This window comes from Pristis pectinata, chromosome 26 (assembly GCF_009764475.1).
Source record: "Pristis pectinata isolate sPriPec2 chromosome 26, sPriPec2.1.pri, whole genome shotgun sequence".
Classification (NCBI taxonomy): Eukaryota; Metazoa; Chordata; class Chondrichthyes; order Rhinopristiformes; family Pristidae; genus Pristis; species Pristis pectinata.
In genome coordinates this window covers 26,312,787-26,331,728 of record NC_067430.1, presented here as the reverse complement: position 1 = coordinate 26,331,728, position 18,942 = coordinate 26,312,787, and the positions used below count along the sequence as shown (strand labels likewise).

General features: G+C 45.6%; 1 long non-coding RNA gene across 1 annotated transcript; it reads right to left on the bottom strand.

The window, feature by feature from the left end:
- Positions 1–2,271: 2,271 nt before the first annotated feature.
- LOC127583498 (uncharacterized) lies at positions 2,272–17,221 on the bottom strand. Its single transcript, XR_007958265.1, has 3 exons — positions 17,074–17,221; positions 14,334–14,395; positions 2,272–2,876 (listed from the first exon to the last, which is right to left on the bottom strand). It is a non-coding gene; the product is annotated as an uncharacterized LOC127583498 (long non-coding RNA).
- Between the last annotated feature and the right edge of the window lie 1,721 nt (positions 17,222–18,942).

Sequence of the window (18,942 nt, the reverse complement as noted above, 5' to 3'; positions counted from 1 at the left end):
ACAGATTAGATAGTGGGAGGGTGCTCCTGATGGCCAGGACTAGGGCCACAGTCTAAGAACAGAGGGGAAGCCATTTAAAACTGAGAGAAAGAGAAATTTCTTCTTGAGAATGGTGAATCTTTGAAACTCTCCACCAAAGAAAGCAGTTGAAGTCAAATCATTAAATATATTGAAGAAAGAGCTGGATGTTTTTCTTAGAACTAGAGGGATCGAGGGATGTGGGAGGAAAGCTGGAGCCCAACTGGTCCATGCTGACCAAGATTCCTGTCTAAGCAGGTCCCATTTGCCCACATTTGGCGCAGTAGTGCAGTGGTTAGCGTAACGCTCTACAGCGCCAGCGACCCAGGTTCAATTCTGGCCACTGTCTTTAAGGAGTTTGTACATTCTCCCATGTTTGCGTGGGTTTCTTCCGGGTGCTCCGGTTTCCTCCCACATTCCAAAAGACATACAGGTTAGGAAGTTGTGGGCACGCTATGTTGGCGCCGGAAGCGTGGCGACACATATGGGCTGCCCCCAGAACACTCGACGCAAAAGATGCATTTCACTGTGTGTTTCAATGTACATGTGACTAATAAAGAAATCTTATCTTCTAAACCTTTCCCATCCATGTCCCTGTCCAACTGCCTTTTAAATGTTGTTAATGTACCTGCCTCAACCACTTCCTCTGGCAGCTCATTCTGTATACTGAACACCCTCTGGGTGAAAAAGTTGCCCCTCAGGTTCCTGTTAAATCTCTTCCCTCTCACTTCAAACCTGTGCCTTCTAGTTTTGATTCCCCAACCCTAAGGAAAACCTGGTCAAAATTTCTTGTTCAAAATATTTAATTAGTTAGATAAAAGTTATATAATTTGCTTTCTGGTTTGTTGCTGGTGAGAATTTTTGATTGGTTTCTCAGCTAGCTTAAAGATGTGACTATTGATGGATACCAGATCCATACTATCGATGGACATTCCCCTGGAGCCAGCACCCAACATCAACATTGGCATTGGAGGGGGAGGTGTCAACAGTTACTGTTGGTACTGGGAGGGGCCTTGCTTCCATTGAATGCAAAACCCAAGGCAAGCTGTTGGTTCTCCAACCCTGTGGCAAACCAGCCACCCATTTAGCCACGGGGCTTGCAAACTACAAGAAATAAGGTCTCACATCTCTGATGTCGATGACTGATGATGAATTGTATTCAATGGAAAAGTAATAAAAAGTTTGGGGTTAAATTTTTACTGCGTGATGCATTTAATGAACATCTGGTCAATGCACTTGCTACATAACGATAGTGACTGCACTTCCAAAATAATTCATTATCTGTGAAGTACTTGAGGATTTGGTATTGGTATTGGTATTGGTATTGGTTTACTATTATCACTCGTACCAAAGTACAGTGAAAAACTTGTCTTGCATACTGTTCATACAGATCAATTCATTACACAGCGCATTGAGGTAGTACAAGGTAAAAACTATAACAGAATACAGAGTAAAGTGTCACAGCTAGAGAAGAAGTGCAGTGCAGGTAGACAATTAGATGCAAGGTAACAACAAGATAGATTGTGAGGTCAAGAGTCCATCTCATTGTAAAAGGGAACCATTCAATAGTCTTATCACAGTGAGGTAGAAACTGTCCTTGAGCCTGGTGGTATGTGCCCTCAGGCTCCTGTTTCTCTGCCTGATGGGAGAGGAGAGAGAATGACCCGGGTGGGTGGGGTCTTTGATTATGCTGGCTACTTCACCAAGGCAGTGAGAGGTAAAGACAGAGTCCACGGAGGGGAGGCTGGTTTCCGTGATGTGCTGGGCTGTGTCCACAACTCTCTGCAGTTTCTTGCAGTCCCGGGCAGAGCAGTTGCCATACCAAGCCGTGATGCATCGAGATAGGATGCTTTCTATGGTGCATCGGTAAAAGTTGGTGAGTGTCAAAGGGGACATGCCAAATTTCTTTAGCCTCCTGAGGAAGTAGAGGCAGTGGTGAGCTTTCTTGACTGTGGCATCTACATGGTTGGACCAGGACAGACTGTTGGTGATGTTCCCTCCTAGGAATTTAGAGCTCTCAACCCTCTCAACCTCAGCACTATTGAATATACATCAATAAGTATATTATTTAGACATCTGTGTGAAGTATCTCTAGTTGATGTTTAACGCAGCCACTTTAAAACTAGTTCACAGCTTCTTCAAAATGCAGAAATGTCAGGAAGCTTAACTGAATAAACCAGCAGAATTTCAAAACACTTTATTTGTGGAAAAAAAACACAGGACAATGAGGATTTCTGTTGAATCAGGGTTTTACTCATCAGGTGAACAACACACTGAATGTTTTCCTTTTGTTCTTCCAGCACTTAATCTCTAACTATTGTGTCTTTGTCACGAAGTGGGAATAGGAGAGCTCCCACCAGTTAAATCAAAACAAATTATTTATTGTAAAAGTAATGCTAATTGACTGTGATAAAAAGGTCAGGATGTGGATTTGTCTCCACTTTATAATTACCGGATAATCCAGGCCCATTGAATGCTCTCAAGCATGTAATTTGCATGTGCACATTACAACAAAAATTTCCATTTATATAGCGTCCTCAACAGAACAAAAAAATCCCAAAGGTGCTTCAATGGCAAATTACCAAATTAAAATAAAAGTGGCAGCACATAGTGAGATATCGGGACAGATGCCCAAAGGTGAATCAAAGGAGTAGGTTTTTAAGGAGAGTTTTAAAGGAAGACCCAAGGGGTGGGAAGTTTTAGGAGGGAAATACAGCAGTTGGGACCCTCGCAGCTGAAGGCAAGGCTGCCAGTTGTGGAGTGACTGAAGAAAAACAGGAGAAACAAAGGACCGCAGATGCTGGAGCCGAGATGAAAAACACGATGATGCTGGAGGAACTCAGCAGGCCAGGCGACATCTGTGGAGAAAAGCAGGCGTATTGGTATTGGTTTATTATTGTCACTTGTACCGAGGTACAGTGAAAAACTTGTCTTGCATACCGATCGTACAGGTCAATTCATTACACAGTGCAGTTACATTGAGTTAGTACAGAGTGCATTGATGTAGTACAGGTAAAAACAATAACAGTACAAAGTAAAGTGTCACAGCTACAGAGAAAGTACTGTGCAGGTAGACAATAAGATGCAAGGTTACAAGGTAGATCGTGAGGTCAGAGTCCATCTCATCATATAAGGGAACTGTTCAATAGTCTTATCACAGTGGGGTAGAAGCTGTCCTTGAGCCTGGTGGTACGTGCCCTCAGGCTCCTGTATCTTCTGCCTGATGGAAGAGGAGAGAAGAGAGAATGACCCGGGTGGGTGGGGTCTTTGATTATGCTGGCTGCTTCACTAAGGCAGCGAGAGATAAAGACAGAGTCCATGGAGGGGAGGCTGGTTTCCGTGATGCGCTGGGCTGTGTCCACAACTCTCTGCAGTTTCTTGCCGTCCTGGGCAGGGCAGTTGCTGTACCAAGCCGTCATGCATCCAGATAGGCGGTCAACATTTCAGGTCAGGACCCTTCTTCAGGTCCTGTTTGAAGGCCGCCTGCTTTTCTGCACGGACGCTGTCTGGCCTGCTGATTTCCTCCAGCAGCATTGTGTTTTTCATCGTGGAGTGACTGAACTTTGGGATATTCTCATCTGGAGGGAATGGCGGAGGTAGGCTCTCTCACAGCATTTAACAAGTACGTGGATGATTACTTTGAGACACAAAGTCAGAGATTTCTACAGGATGGAAACAGGCCCTTCAGCCCAACTCTAAATGCATAGAAGGGACAGGGCCGATTGCTGGAAAATGGAATCAATATGGATAGGTACAGACTCAGTGGGCCCAAGGGCCTGTTCCTCTGCTGTATGACTCCAAGTCTCAATGACTCTGAAAGAAGGGCTTCCAATACCTTGGAAGGTTGCAGAGCAACAAACAATCTGCTGGAAGAACTCAGTGGGTTGAGCAGCACCTGCGGAGAGGAAAGGAATTGTCGGCGTTTTGGGTCAAAACCCCGCATCAGGACTCAGGATGGTTATGGGCCTGGAGTGTGAGAGAGGAGCATCACTTTCCATTCACAAAGACAAATTCACACGATTTTTTTCTCCTCTCCGTGTGTTTCTCTTTCAAGCACCTTGTGTTTCGATCAGTCTTCCCGCAGTTAAATAAACATCACTGACCGGTCACAGATTTGACTCAGGTTTAGCGGAGAAGTCCGAGAAGTAAGATCAGAATTTCCTCACACGTGGGCAAGTCTCATGGATGGGGTTAGCTGCTCACGGTCTGTGCACCCCAGAGAGTTGAATGGGGGAATGCAGAGGTATGGGTCTCCCCATCATCTGCTGTGGGGAATCCACTCACACAGCAGGTGGCTGGTAACCTGGAGATGCAACTACTTCCCCATTCATTTCAATGCAGAAGAACTTCTACCAGAAATTAAGGAGAACATTAGTTAATTTCTATTTTCCAAATTATTTGAATTTATTTAAATCTCTGAAATGTATTTGTAGCTTTATTTTAATCTTTAATGAATTCTGATGTGTTAATAGCTTGAATGGTTTTAAATAGCTTTTGAATGTCAGAAATATTTAGAGCTTTTGATTGTGTCGACAGTCAGCTGAACCTGGGGCTGATCTTAGCCACCTGTCAAAATTTATTCAGTTGTTTTTTGGGTGTAGTTTTTCCATTCCCTCCAACATTCATGAATGGCGGCACACTGCCTCACAGCTCCAGAGACACAGGTTCGATCCTGACCTCTGGTGCTGTCAGTGTAGAGTTTGCACGTGTCTCCCTGTGACTGTGTGAGCTTCCTCCAGGTGCTCTGGTTTCCTCCTACACCCCAAAAATGTGCAAGTTTGTAGGTTAATTGACCACTGTACGTTGTCAAGTGTTAGAATCTAAGGCGACAGTTGACAGGAGAATAAAATTGGATAGGGTAATCTCGGTGTAAGAATGGGCACTTGATGTTCAACGAAGACTCAATAGGCTGAATGGCCTGTTTCTTGGTGCATGACTCTGACTATAATTATTAAAACTGTTTAAACATTTAATTATCAAAGATAAGAAAAAAAAAGAAAATAGAAACTAAAACATACAAACACTCAGGCAATTTTAATTCCTGGCAACATTTCAATGTCATATGCTTTAACAGTGACGTTCCTGTCAAATGTTGACTGGCCTGATCTGACCCTGAATAAACCTGTTCAATTAGTCACACCAAGATGTGATCTGATAAAACAGGTAACTGATGCCCCGTCAATGTCACCGATGGAGTTGGTTTTTTCCCTGAGAGTTTCTGCCGGGGATCCGCTTGAGGTATGTTTCAACCTTTCTCATTGGTCAACGATAAGCTCAGGTAGTTCTCTGCTGACTGCACTTCACAGCCAATAGTAACATCTTCAGCTGCAGCTCACCCTTCCCTTGTATTTTGACAACCATATTGGTATAAGCTGCTTCTCTCTCTCTCTCTCTCTCTCTCTCTCTCTCTCGCTCTCTCTGTGTCTCTGTCTCTGTGTCTTTCTCTCTTCCCCACACTCTCTCTCTCCCATGCTCTCTCTCTCTCTCCCACTCTCTCTCTCACTCTCTCTTTCTCTCTCTCTCTGTCTCCTCTCTCTTTGTCTCACTCTCACACTCACTCTTTCCTTGTTTATAGTTCTCCTTGAAACTTGCCTCTTTGACCAAGCTTTTGGACATCTGTCCCAATCTTTCCACAGCTATGAGATGAAAGATGAGATTTCTTTCCAAGTCACATGTACGTCGAAACACACAGTGAAATGCATCTTTTTGCGTAGAGTGTTCTGGGGGCAGCCCGCAAGTGTCGCCACGCTTCCGGCGCCAACATATCATGCCCACAACTATGTCACATCAGTTTGGGTAATACTTCCTGGGGCATTTTGCTACATTAACAGTGCCAAATGAATGCAACTGTCACAGTTATCCCTCTTCGATACTCACCAGCAGCCACAAAGAAGGGAAGTTGGTTGACGGCATCATATGTTGCGCTTACCCTGAGCACTCCTTCTCCCGGTGTGGGCCTGACATTTTGAGTATGCATTGCTGAGAGGTGTCTGAGTAACGTGCATCGGGACTGGCAAGGCCCTGGGCTTACACACAGTTTGAAGTGCAGTGTGCCCGCACCTCTGCCTGTTTTGATGTGCAGATGTGCATAGGAAGAGTTTCAGTCTGGAGACATGGAATGATTCACCAACTTCATTGTCTGGAGGAAATTGTCTGGACTCTGCCCTGTGACCTTCCACCAGGCTGAGAACTGACTCAGTAGGAAATGGCAGGCCTCAGCTGTGTTGTGTTGTAGGTTCACACCCAAATTAGTCTGGGTCAGGAGTTCCGAAATTCACTTTCCCTGAGATATTTACCTCTCAGGCCTTGGTTTGAACCCAACCGAATGATCTCCTGTCTCTGAACACTAAAACTCTCAGATTAAGTTCTGGTGAAGTTGCTTAAACAAACAGGAATATTTCTCCACAAAGTTTCATTTCTTTAATCAGTTGCTGCTTTGTATTATCAATAGACAGTTGTGTGGCTGTTTTATCTTCATTCAGGAAAAGAGAGAATAGTTTGTTTCTCGAGAAATGTTGAATTTTCAGTATCTCTGTACGTTAAGCCCTTGTTATCCACTGGCTTAGTATTACTGCCTTCGTAAGGTCAGCGGTGTGTTACTGGGAGTGGTGGTACTGAGTGCATTGGTGGAGCAGGCATTGGGGTCAGGTTCATGGTCAGCAGGGGTCAGAAACATAAGTAGGTTTGTGGCTGGAGCTGAGGTCTGGACTGTGGGCCAGATGTGCGACCGGAGCCGGGAACACTGGGGGTCTGGAGTGTTGACTGGGTAGGAAGCTGGAGCTGGGATCTGCAGTGTGCAGGCAGAGCACCTACTTGTGTTGCCACTGTCGAAGAGCTTGCACCCTGAGATCCCTCAGTACAACAACGCTCCTGAGGGTCCTGCCATTCACTGTATAATTTCCTCTTGCACTTGACTTTCCAAAGCATGTTATCTCACAACAGATCCCATCTGCCGTTTCTCTGCCCAAATTTCCTCCCACACCCCAAAGACATGCAGGTTGGCAGGTGAATTGGCCACAGAAAGACTCCCCGTACAAGGTGTACAAGATGATAAGAGGCAAAGATCGAGTGGACAGTCAGAGACTTCTTCCCAGGGCGACAATGGCTAACATGAAGGGACACAATTTTAAGGTGATTGGAGGAAGGTATAAGGGGTATGTCAGCGGTAAGTTTTTTACACAGAGAGTGGTGGGTGCAGGGAACGCACTGCCAGCAGAGGTTGTGGGGGCAGATACATTAGCGACATTTAGATAGACACATGAATGATAGTGAAATGGGGGGCTAAGTGGGAGGGAAGGGTTAGATAGATCTTAGAGCAGGATACAATGTCGGCACAACATTGTGGGCCGAAGGGCCTGTACTGTGCTGTAGTGTTCTATGTTCTATGTTCTTAGTGTGTAGGTGAGTGGTAGATTGGGAGGGAGGTGAGTTGATGGGAATCTGGGGAGAATTTTAAAAAACGATTAATGTAGGATTGGTATAAATGTTCAGTGTATGATTGGCGTACACTGGGGCCTGTTTCCGAGCTCCGTGTCTCCAAGACTCTATAATTACGGCCAAGTAAACCACTTGGGTATATGGATTGATGGTTAAGCATTGACCAAGACACCAGGAAGAACTCCCCTTGCTTATCTTTAAAAATCAGCCGTGGACCTTCTCATGTTCAGCTGTTCCTCACTGTAAGGCCTCAGCCAAAGACAGTACCTCCGACAGTGCAGCACCAGCTCTGTATCAAGGTGGAATGTCCGAGGTTTCAGCTCCGATCTCTGGAGTAGGATTTAAACCCACAACCCTCTGGAGAACGAAACAAGAATATCACCCTCTGCACTAATTACGTAGCTTCTGGGATGCTATTGTGTGCGAGATTCCAGATTTAACTGGTCACATTGTCCAGCGAACTTTGATTTAACTACAATTCACCAATGTGGAACTTTGGCAAAAATTGTTGCCGGAGCAACAGAATCTTCTGGCCTTGCAGCACAGCTGTGCTTGCACTAGGGAACAGTCACGTGCAGTTTATGATAGAAAGTAATGAGACAGTCTGTAATCCCATTTAAACAAAGGGAAGAGGACCTTCAAGGTGCTCACCACCACGTCAAGGCAGACCTTATGAAGCAAGGTGATTGAGACTCACTTTGACTAATGGGAACTGAGAAGTTCTGCTGCGTGGGTCCTGTCAGGAATTAGTTTGGACGGATTCAACCTTGTCCTAGTGGGCAGCAGTCTGTAATTCTGCAATAGGCTATAATTCAGAACTAACTAGCACTAAATTGGCAGCCTCAATCAGAGAACAAAAGACAGGAAGGTGAAAATTATAAAACTGGTGCCCAGGAAATGAGTCTGTCCTCAGCTTCCGTCCCAGTCAGAACCTGCAAGGGTCTTTCAGCCTGGTTTCTGACGTAACCAGTAGCTGGTTTCAAAACCCCAGCTCGTCTTCCACAAACCATTGCAACAAACATGTCACTGAGTCACCAACAACAGAAACACTCTCGACAGTTGATTAACGCTGAGAGTGCATCAGATTGGGCACTTGTTTCATTTGTTCCAAGCTTGGTTGCAACTCACAATCCCCTCGATCTCTGTTTCCATCTAATTTTGTCTTTGATCTTCTGGACAACACTTGGAACTGTTAACCCTTCAATGGTACTGTTAACGTCAATAGATTTCTGCTCCTTTGTTTTCAATGTCAGATGATGAAGAGGCAGTAAAATGGTGGCAGCAAGTGATGGTCAGAAGGACATGTCAATGGGAGGCGTCTTACAACAACCAGCATTATTCATTCACAGAATGTGGGAACGGCTTGAAAGGCCTTTGTTTGTTGTCCATCCCTGAGTGCCCTTGATCTGACTGGTCATTCCAGAGTGCAGTTAAAAGCACGTTGGAGTCACTGGGAGGCCACTCTTGAAATTTTTCTTTTCCAAAAGGCATTAGCAATCTAGACAAGTTTATCCAACAACTTGCAACTTAGACAAACATTTCCCAGTCACAGTTACTAACTTTTTATTCCAGGTTTATCTAATTACCAGAATGTGAACTCTTCAGCTGACCAGGTGGGATGTGAACTCCTGTCCCTAGGTTATAGCCAGTGTAACACTATTACAGCGCCAGCGACCCGGGTTCAATTCTGGCCGCCAAGGATTTGTACATTCTCCCCGTGTCTGCGTGGGTTTCCTCCGGGTGCTCCGGTTTCCTCCCACATTCCAAAGACGTACGGGTTAGGAAGTTGTGGGCATGCTATGTTGGCGTCGGAAGCGCGGTAACACTTGCGGGCTGCCCCCAGAACACTCTATGCAAAAAGATGCATTTCACTGTGTGTTTCAACGTACATGTGACTAATAAAGAAATCTTATCTTAACTTATCTTATCTTTAGACTCCCCTACCCTGGGAAAAAGGCAGCAACTATCTATCCTCATAATTTTATAAATCGCTATAAAGTCACCCCTCAGCCTCCTTCGCTTCAGGGAAAACAGTCCCAGCCTGTCTAATCTAGTGCAAAACACACGAACTGCTGGGGGAACTCAGTGGGTCAGGCAGCATCTATGGAATAAGATAGTCAATGGCTTGGGTCCTGATGCAGAGTCTCCACCTGTAGTATCATCTATCGCTTCACCTCCACAAGTGCTGCCTAACCCACTGAGTTCCTTCAGCAGTTTGTTTTTTTGCTTTAGAACCCAGCATCTTGTATCTCCAATCTAGTCCCAACCTACCAAATCTACACAGTGAGAGACTGAAAGGTGCTGGTGTTCAGAGAGACCTGGGAGTACTTGTTCACAAATCACTGAAGGTTAACCTGCAAGTTTGTCAAGCAATTAGGAAGGCAAATGTTATCTTGGTCTTCAATGAGATGAGACAAGATATCTTTATTAGTCACATGTACATCGAAACACACAGTGAAATGCATCTTTTTGCATAGAGTGTTCTGGGGCAGCCCGCAAGTGTCTCCACGCTTCCGGTGCCAAAATAGCATGCTCACAACTTCCTAACCCATACACCTTTGGAATGTGGGAGGAAACCGGAGCACACAGAGGAAACCCACACAGACACAGAACGTACAAACTCCCTACAGACAGCGGCTGGAATTGAACCCGGGTCGCTGGTGCTGTAATAGCGTTACACTAACCGCTACACTACCACGCCTGCCCATCTAAAACTAGACGGCACAGGTTAAAGGTGAGAGAGAAAAGATTTAAAGGGGACCCGAGGGGCAAGTTTTTCACACGGAGGGTGAAATTGTCCAGGGATACAGGAACTATCTACCCTATCTATGCCACTCAAGGCCTTAATTTATTGCTAATCCTTTCACCAGGTAATTTAAATCTACCCCCCTATGCCCAGGGAAATCGGCCCTTCCTGTTCCTCTGTGTTCACAGAATAAGCAGGTCATTTTTGGATCAGGAGGCCATGATTAGTGGCGAGACAGTGAGTGTAATATATCTACATCTGCTGATGATACAAAGGTGGGCAGGCTGTGTGAGTTGTGTGGAGAATGCAGAGAGGCCTCACCGGGGTAGAGGCAAGCTAAGCAAATGCACATTGACACTCAGATGAAATATAAAGTGGAAAAATGAGAGATTATTCACTTCAGCAGAAAAATAGAATAACAGTGCATCTTTTACATTATTGGAGATTGGAAGGTGTTGGTGTTCGGAGAGGCCTGTATATCCTTGCATACAAATCACTGAAAGTTAATATGCAGATACAGCAAGGACTAGGAAGGCACGAAGCATGATTGCAAGAGGATTTGAATACGCAAGATGGCGCGGGAGCATGGCGACTCGCTGCAAGCTGCTCTCTGCAGATGAAAAACACATTGATGCTGGAGGAACTCAGCAACCATGGCAGCATCCGTGGAGAAAAGCAGGCAGTCAACGTTTCGGGTCAGGACCCTTCTTCAGGACTGAAGATAGGAAAAGGGGAAGCCTGATATATAGGAGGGAAAAGCAGAGCAGGGATGGGTGGATAAAAGAGGGGAGGCGGGGTGGGCACAGGGTGGTGATGGGTAGATGCAGGTAAGAGGTAATGATAGGCAGGTGTGGGGGAGGAGGGGAGAGCAGATCCACCAGGGCAGGGTGAAAGGCAAGAAGAGAGAGAAAAAAAAGAGAGAGAAAAGGATCTGCTCTCTGCCGATCTACTCATTACTTTTACTATAATCATTCACCAGCGCCTCTACTTCCTCAGGAGGCTAAAGAAATTTGGCATGTCCCCTTTGACGCTCGCCAACTTTTATCGATGCACCACAGAAAGCATTCTAACTGGATGCATCACAGCTTGGTACGGCAACTACTCTGCCTGAGACTGCAAGAAACTGCAGAGAGCTGTGGACACAGTTCAACACATCAAGGACACCAGCCTCCCCTCCATGGACTCTGACTATACTGTAACTCTCGCTGCCTTGGTGAAGCAGCCAGCATAATCAAAGACCCCACCCACTGGAGTCATTCTTCTTACGTCCCCCATCAGGCAGAAGATACAGGAGTCTGAGGGCACATACCACCAGGCTCAAGGACAGCTTCTATCCCACGGTGATAAGATGATTGAATGCTTCCCTTATACAATGAGGTGGACTCTTGACCTCACAATCTACCTTGTTATGACCTTGCACCTTATTGTCTACCTGCAATGCACTTCCCTGTAGCTGTGACACTTTACTCTGTATTCTGTTATTGTTTTAACCCTGTACTACCTGAATGCACTGTGTAATGAATTGACCTGTACGGTCAGTATGCATGACAAGTTTTTCACTGTACCTCGGTACAAGTGACAATAATAAATCAATACCAATACCAATACATTTTACTGAAATCACATGAGATTTTAGATCGGGGAGGAGGTACAGGAGCCTGAAGACCCACACTCGATGATTCAGGAACAGCTTCTTCCCCTCCGCCATCAGATTTCTGAACGGTCCATGAACCCATGAACACAACCTCACGATTCCTTTATTTGCACTATTTATTTATTTTGTAATTTATAGTCATTTTATGTCTTTGCACTGTACTGCTGCCGCAAAACAACAAAATTCATGACATACAAGTCAATGATAATAAACCTGATTCTGATTCTGAGATCACATCTGGAATATTGTGTGCAACTCTGGTCTCCCTGCCTAGGGGAGGATAAAGTTGCAATGGAAGGAGCATGACGCAGGTTCTCCTGATTGATTCCTGGGAGGGTTTTGTCTTATGAGGAGAGATTCAGTAGGCTGGGCTAGACTCTCTAGAGTTTAGAGGAATGAGAGGTGATCTCATGGAAAGACACAGAGTTAAAAAGATAGATGTAGAAATGATGTTTCTCCTGGCTGAGGTGTTTAGGACCAGAAATCACCATCAAAATAAGGGGCTAACCAATCAGGAATGAGATGACAAGATATTTCTACACCCAGACGGTAGTGAATCTTTGGAATCCTCTACACAACAGGGCTGTTTCTCAGTATATTTAAGATCAATAGATTCTTAGATATTAAAGAAATCAAGGGATATAAGGTTAGATCAGGAAAGTGATGCTGAGGTAAAGGATCAACCAGTAGGAGAGGAGACATGAGGGGCCGAATGGTCTACCCCTGCATTTATTTCATATGTTTCTAGGCATCACATAATATCACGACTTTAATTAAATCTCCCCTCAATCTCTGTTCCCAGAGCTCAATCTACATCATTCTGTGAGGGTGGTATTGGTATTGGTTTATTATTGTCACGTACCGAGGTACAGTGAAAAACTTGTTTTGCATACCGATCGTACAGGTCAATTCATTACACAGTGCATTCAGGTAGTACAGGGTAAAAACAATAACAGAATACAGAGTAAAATGTCACAGCTACAAGGAAGTGCATTGCAGGTAGACAATAAGGTGCAAGGTCACAACAAGATAGATTGTGAGGTCAAGAGTCCATCTTATCGTATAAGGGAACTGTTCAATAGTTTTATCACCGTGGGATAGAAGCTGTCCTTGAGCCTGGTGGTACGTGCCCTCAGGCTCCTGTATCTTCTGCCTGATGGGAGAGGAGAGAAGAGAGAATGACCTGGGTGGGTGGGGTCTTTGATTATGCTGGCTGCTTCACCAAGGCAGCGAGAGATACAGTATAGACAGAGTCCATGGAGGGGAGGCTGGTGTCCGTGATGCGCTGGGCTGTGTCCACATCTCTCTGCAGTTTCTTGCAGTCTTAGGCAGAGCAGTTGCCATACCAAGCTGTGATGCATCCAGATAGGATGCTTTCTGTGGTGCATCGATAAAAGTTGGTGAGTGTCAAAGGGGACATACCAAATTTCTTTAGCCTCCTGAGGATGTCAAGGTGCTGGGGAGCTTTCTTGGCCCTGGCATCTACATGGTTTGACCAGGACAGGCTATTGGTGATGTTGAGCACCATGGACTGGCAGCCCATCACCTCATTACAGGGTCAGTATGGGTTTAGTGTTCTGAATGTCTCTGAAGCTGGCTCAGCAAAATCTGTTGTTCAACAGAGATTAAAATACAGGTCAAACTCTGTGTGCAAACTCAGCATTCCAGTGAACTGTTCACAAACATTGAAGGGGGTGCACTCAAAGAATTTCCCTGTCCTTTCTTTTCAGGTATTGAAGATTCCTATATGAGTCTGAAGCCTTTTCTAATATTATTTCAAATGTTTAAGTGTTCATTTCTGTTTAAGCAGCACCCTCTGCTGTTCTGAACTGATATATCTTCTGATGGGAACACGCTATCATTGAACAAACTAGAAATACGAGAAGATAATTCTAACAGACCGATCTCTTGGCGAAAGGCAGATTCATCCCAATGGCTCAGAGTTAAATCACGCCATTTTTCACTTGGGAGTCCTTATGTGAATTTTCAACGTTTCTCCTTGCTTCCTCTCACCTCTTGAATGCCTCACAAAGGATAAAAACAGTCTGGTACCTCATGTTCAAGGTGAGGGCAAGGAAAAGGGGGAGAGGCAGAGAGCAGAAGCGAACATCTGTGTAGTTCACAGCCATTGAGGGAGAAGTAAGTGCCAGAGAGAAGGAAAGGGAGGGTGATCGAAGAGATTCAGAATTTCCTCTCACAGAGCGTGGTGAACCTCTGGAATTCTCTGCCCTGGAAGGTTGTGGAGATTAGATCACTGGAGGTCCTTAAAGAGATGGTAGATAACTTTTTGAAAGATTGGAGATTGAGGGCAATGGGGAACAGGCTCGGAGGAGGAATTGAGGAATGGGGCAAGTCAGCCATGATCATATTGAATGGTGGGGCAGGCTCGAGGGGCTGAGTGGCCTCCTCCTGCTCCTATTTTCTGGTGTCTTGTGACAGAACTAACAAATGGACACAACTTAAATGTAGAATACTCACTTGTTAGTCGTGAGTGGCATATGATCCAGTCCTGAATGATAATGCAATGGTTGGGTTTTTACCTGGTGAGCACAAAGAGGTGAAATTGGTAAATTGGTTTATTATTATCACATGTACTGAGGTACAGTAAAAAAACTTTGTTTAGCACACTATCCATACAGATCATTTCACCACATCAGTACATCAAGGTAGTACAAAGGAAAAACAATAACAGAATACAGAATAAAGTGTTACAGTTACAGAGAAAGTGCAGTGCAGGTAGACAATGAGGTGCAAGGCCATGATATGGTAGATTGTGAAGTCAAGAGTCTATCTTATTGTAGAAGAGGTCTGTTCAATAGTCTTATAACTGCAGGATAGAAGCTGTCCTTGAGCCTGGTGGTACGTGCTTTCAGGCTTTAGTATCTTCTGCCTCACCAATTTTTATCAATGCATCATAAAAAGCATCCTATCTGGATGCATCACGGCTTGGTATGGCAACTGCTCTGCCTGTGACCGCAAGAACTGCTGAGAGTTGTGGACACAGCCCAGCACATCACAGAAACCAGCCTCCCCTCCATGGACTCTGTCTGCATTTCTCGCTGCCAAAAACCCTTCCCACCCCGGACATTCTCTCTTCTGTCCCTTCCCATCGAGCAGAAGACACAAAAGCCTCAAACCACGTACCACCAGGCTCAAGGACAGCTTCTATCCCACTGTTAGAAGACTATTGAACAGTTCCCTAGAACAATAAGATGGACTCTTGACCTCACAATCTACCTCGTTATGTCTGCAACCGTGATCTGCATCTTCCCGTTGCCAGTTACTTAAACTCCCCCTCCCACTCCATCACAGATTTGCCAGTCCTCGGCCTCCTCCACTGCCAGGAGAAGTCCAAGCTCAAACTGGAGGAACAGCACCTCAATTTCTGTCTTGGAGCCTTGCAGCCTAACGGCACGAACATTGAATTCTACCACTTTAAGTAATCCCCACAACCCCCCACCCCCCAACCATGCCTTTTCTTCCCTTTCCTAGCCTCTCTCTTCCCCCCCCCTTTTTCCCTCCTTACCTTTGACCCATCCCCAGTGGATCTGCTCTCCCCTCCTCCCCCGCACCTGCCCATCAATATCTATTCCCTGCATCTACTAATCACTACCCTGTGCCCACCCCGCCTCCCCTTTTCTGTCCCCCTATCACTGCTCTGCTTTTCCCTCCTGTATATCGGGTTTCCCCTTTTCCTATTTTCAGTCCTGAAGAAGGGTCCTGACCCAAAACGTTGACAGCCTGCTTTTCTCCACGGATGCTGCCTGGCCTGCTGAGTTCCTCCAGCATCATTGTGTTTTTTATCTTGTTATGACCTTTCACTTTATTGTCTGCCTGCACTGCACTTTTTCTGTAACTGTAACACTTTATTCTGCATTCTGTTCTTGTTTTACCTTGTACACCTCAAGGCATTCTGTAATAAATTGATCTGTATGAATAAATGCAATCAGAATCAGAATCAGGATTATTATCAATGACATATGTTACGGACTAGGTGTATGTTCCTTTAAGATAGAGCATAGTGATGTGTGTGTGTGTGTGTGTGTGTGTGTGTGTGTGTGTGTGTGTGTGTGTGTGTGTGTGTGTGTGTGTGTGTGTGTGTGTGTGGTGTGCTTACATCAACAGAAGATAAAGGACGTAATGACATTGTTGAAGAAGTCAGTCAGAAGAGAGAGAGAGAGAAAAGAGAGAGAGACACCAGCCTGCTAGTTTTCTCTATTGATGGTTGAGAAACAATAACTGTGTCTGTCACTACAACCCAAGTACAGAAATTGGGAGTAATCTGGTGGAGTTCACTTTGTTGCTGACCTGTAGAAGGAAACAGGTATTTGTGTGGACGGCCACGATTCGGATACTTTTCGGGGTGAGGAAGTCACTACCGAGTAAACACTGAGGTGTCGATTGGGTTCCATCGTAGAACATTTGGATTTCGTAATTACTCTCTATGTTCTCTCTACATCTACGTCTTATCTTCAGACAACGGTGGTTGTTGAAGAAGCCTTTGCTCATGTTTCACCTTATGGCTTGCGGAAATGTACTTTAAGAATATTCCTGGACTTGGAGTTTGGGACTTTGCCACACACACACACGACGAGTTTAGTTTTGGGGTTAATGTTCAAGGTTTAACATTTTTACTTCTAACATTCTAACATTTTTACTTTTATTTTTCTTATTATCATAAGTAGTTATTAATAAAGTAGTTTTTAACACTGAATTATGACTCAGTGTGTTTCTTTAGTTGCTGGTTCGTAACACATATGTTGTGAAATTTGTTGTTTTGTGGCAGCAGTACAGTGCATGACATAAACACAAAAAGATTACTATAAGTTACAAAAATAAATAAATAGTGCAAAAAAAAGGAATAACAAGATAGTGTTCATGGGTTCAAGGACCATTCAGAAATCTGATGGCGGAGGTGAAGAAGCTGTTCCTGAAATGCTCCTGTACCTCCTCCCCGATGGTAGTAACGAGAAGAGGGCATGTCCCGGATGGTGAGGGTCCTTAATGATGGATTCCGCCTTCCTGAGGCACCACCTCTTGAAGATATCCTCCATGACGGGGAAGGATGTGCCCATGATGGAGCTGGCTGAGTCTACAACCCTCTGCAGCCTCTTTCGATCCAGCACATTGGAGCCTCCATACTGGGCAGTGATGCGACCAGTCAGAATGCTCCCCACCGTACATCTGTAGAAATTTGCAAGAGTCTCTGGTGACATACCAAAAGCTCCTGATGAGTCGAGCCTCTGGCGTGCCTTCTTCATGATTGCATCAGTGTGTTGGGCCCAAGACAGATCCTCTGAGATGTTGACACCCAGGAACTTGAAGCTGCTCACCCTTTCCACTGCTGACCCCTCAGTGAGGACTGGTGTGTGTTCTGCTGACCTCCCCTTCCTGAAGTCCACAATCAATTCCTTGGTCTTGCTGACGTTGAGTGCAAGGTGGTTGCGACACCACTCAACCAGCCGATCTGGCTCACTCCTGTACGCATCCTCATTGCCATCTGAGATTCTGCCAACTACAGTGGAGTCATCGGTGAATTTATAGATGGCAGTTGAGCTGTGCCTAGACACACAGTCATGAGTGCAGAGAGAATAGAGCAGTGGGTTAAGCACGTATCCTTGAGGTGTGCCTGTGTTGACAGCGAGGAGGAGGTGTGACTACCAATCCGCACTGACTGTGGTCTCCAGATGAGGAAGTCGAGGATCCAGTTGCAGAGGGAGGTACAGAGGCCCAGGTTTTGAAGCTTGTTGATTAGTACTGAGGGGATGTTGGTGTTGAACACCGAGCTGTAATCTTTTTTTATTATTCCAAAATAAACTTTATTCATTATAAAAAACAAACTATATACAACAATAAAACAGTACAAACCTTTACATTCGTGTACGGATCAATCATTAGGGTTACCTTTTTATATATAAAAAAACCACAGCACCGATGCCACTCGTGTGGCTCCCTGGGGTGCTATCCCAATCCCATACTTACAATATTTAAGGGGCTTCCTCGCCTGACCCCGCCCCTCCCCCTCCTATGGCAGAAGAACCTTAAACTGTAGTCCTTCCCCAACAAGCCCTTGCGTTGGCTGCACCCAGCTTCAGTGTGTCCCTCAGCACGTACTCCTGCAGCCTGGAATGTGCCCGTCGGCAGCTTTCCCTTACAGACATCCGCAGTGCTGGGAGACCAACAAGTTTCGAGCAGACGAAAGGGCACCTTTCACTGAGGTGATGACCTCCCAGCAGCAATTGATGTCCGTGTCCGTGTGTGTCCCGGGAACAACCTGTAGGTCAGAGAATCCTCTGTTACACAGCTGCTGGGGATGAAACATTACAAGGACCCTTGCATCTTTCGCCACACCCTCCTCGCAAACCCACAGCCCGCAAAGTGGTGGGCGACCGTCTCGCCCCCAGCGCAGTCCTCCCGGGGGCAGCGCGCGCTGGGACTGAGGTTCCGACCATACAGGAAGGATCTGACTGGGAGATCCCCTCTCACTGCCAGCCAAGTGAGGTCTTGGTGCTTGTGGGTGAGTTCTGGCAAGGAGGCATTCTGCCAGATGGTCTGGACAGTCTGCTCAGGGAACCGTCCCACAGTATCCGTCGAGTTCTTCCCCTCCAGTGTCTGCAGGATGTTCCGTGCTGACCACTGCCTGATGGATTTGTGGTCAAAGGTGTTGGTCTGGAAGAACTTTCCCATGAAGGACAGGTAGTGTGGCAACATCCAGCTGACTGGGACTAAACAGCAGCCTGACGTATGTATTGCTGTTGTCTAGGTGCTCCAAAGCCAAGTAGGGAGCCAGTGACGTTGCATCCACCGTAGAACTGTTGTGGCAGTAGGTAAGCTGCATCAGGTCCAGGTCCTTGCTCAGGCAGGAGTTAATTCTAGCCATGACCAACCTCTCAAAGCCCTTCATCACAGTAGATGTGAGTGCTACTAGGCGATAATCATTAAGGCAGCTCACCCTGCTCTTCTTGGACACCGGTATGAATAATGCCCTTTTGAAGCAGGTGGGAACCTCTGACGGCAGCAGTGAGAGGTTGAAGATGTCCTTGAACATTCCAGTCAGTTGGTTGGCATGGATTTTCAGTACCCTGCC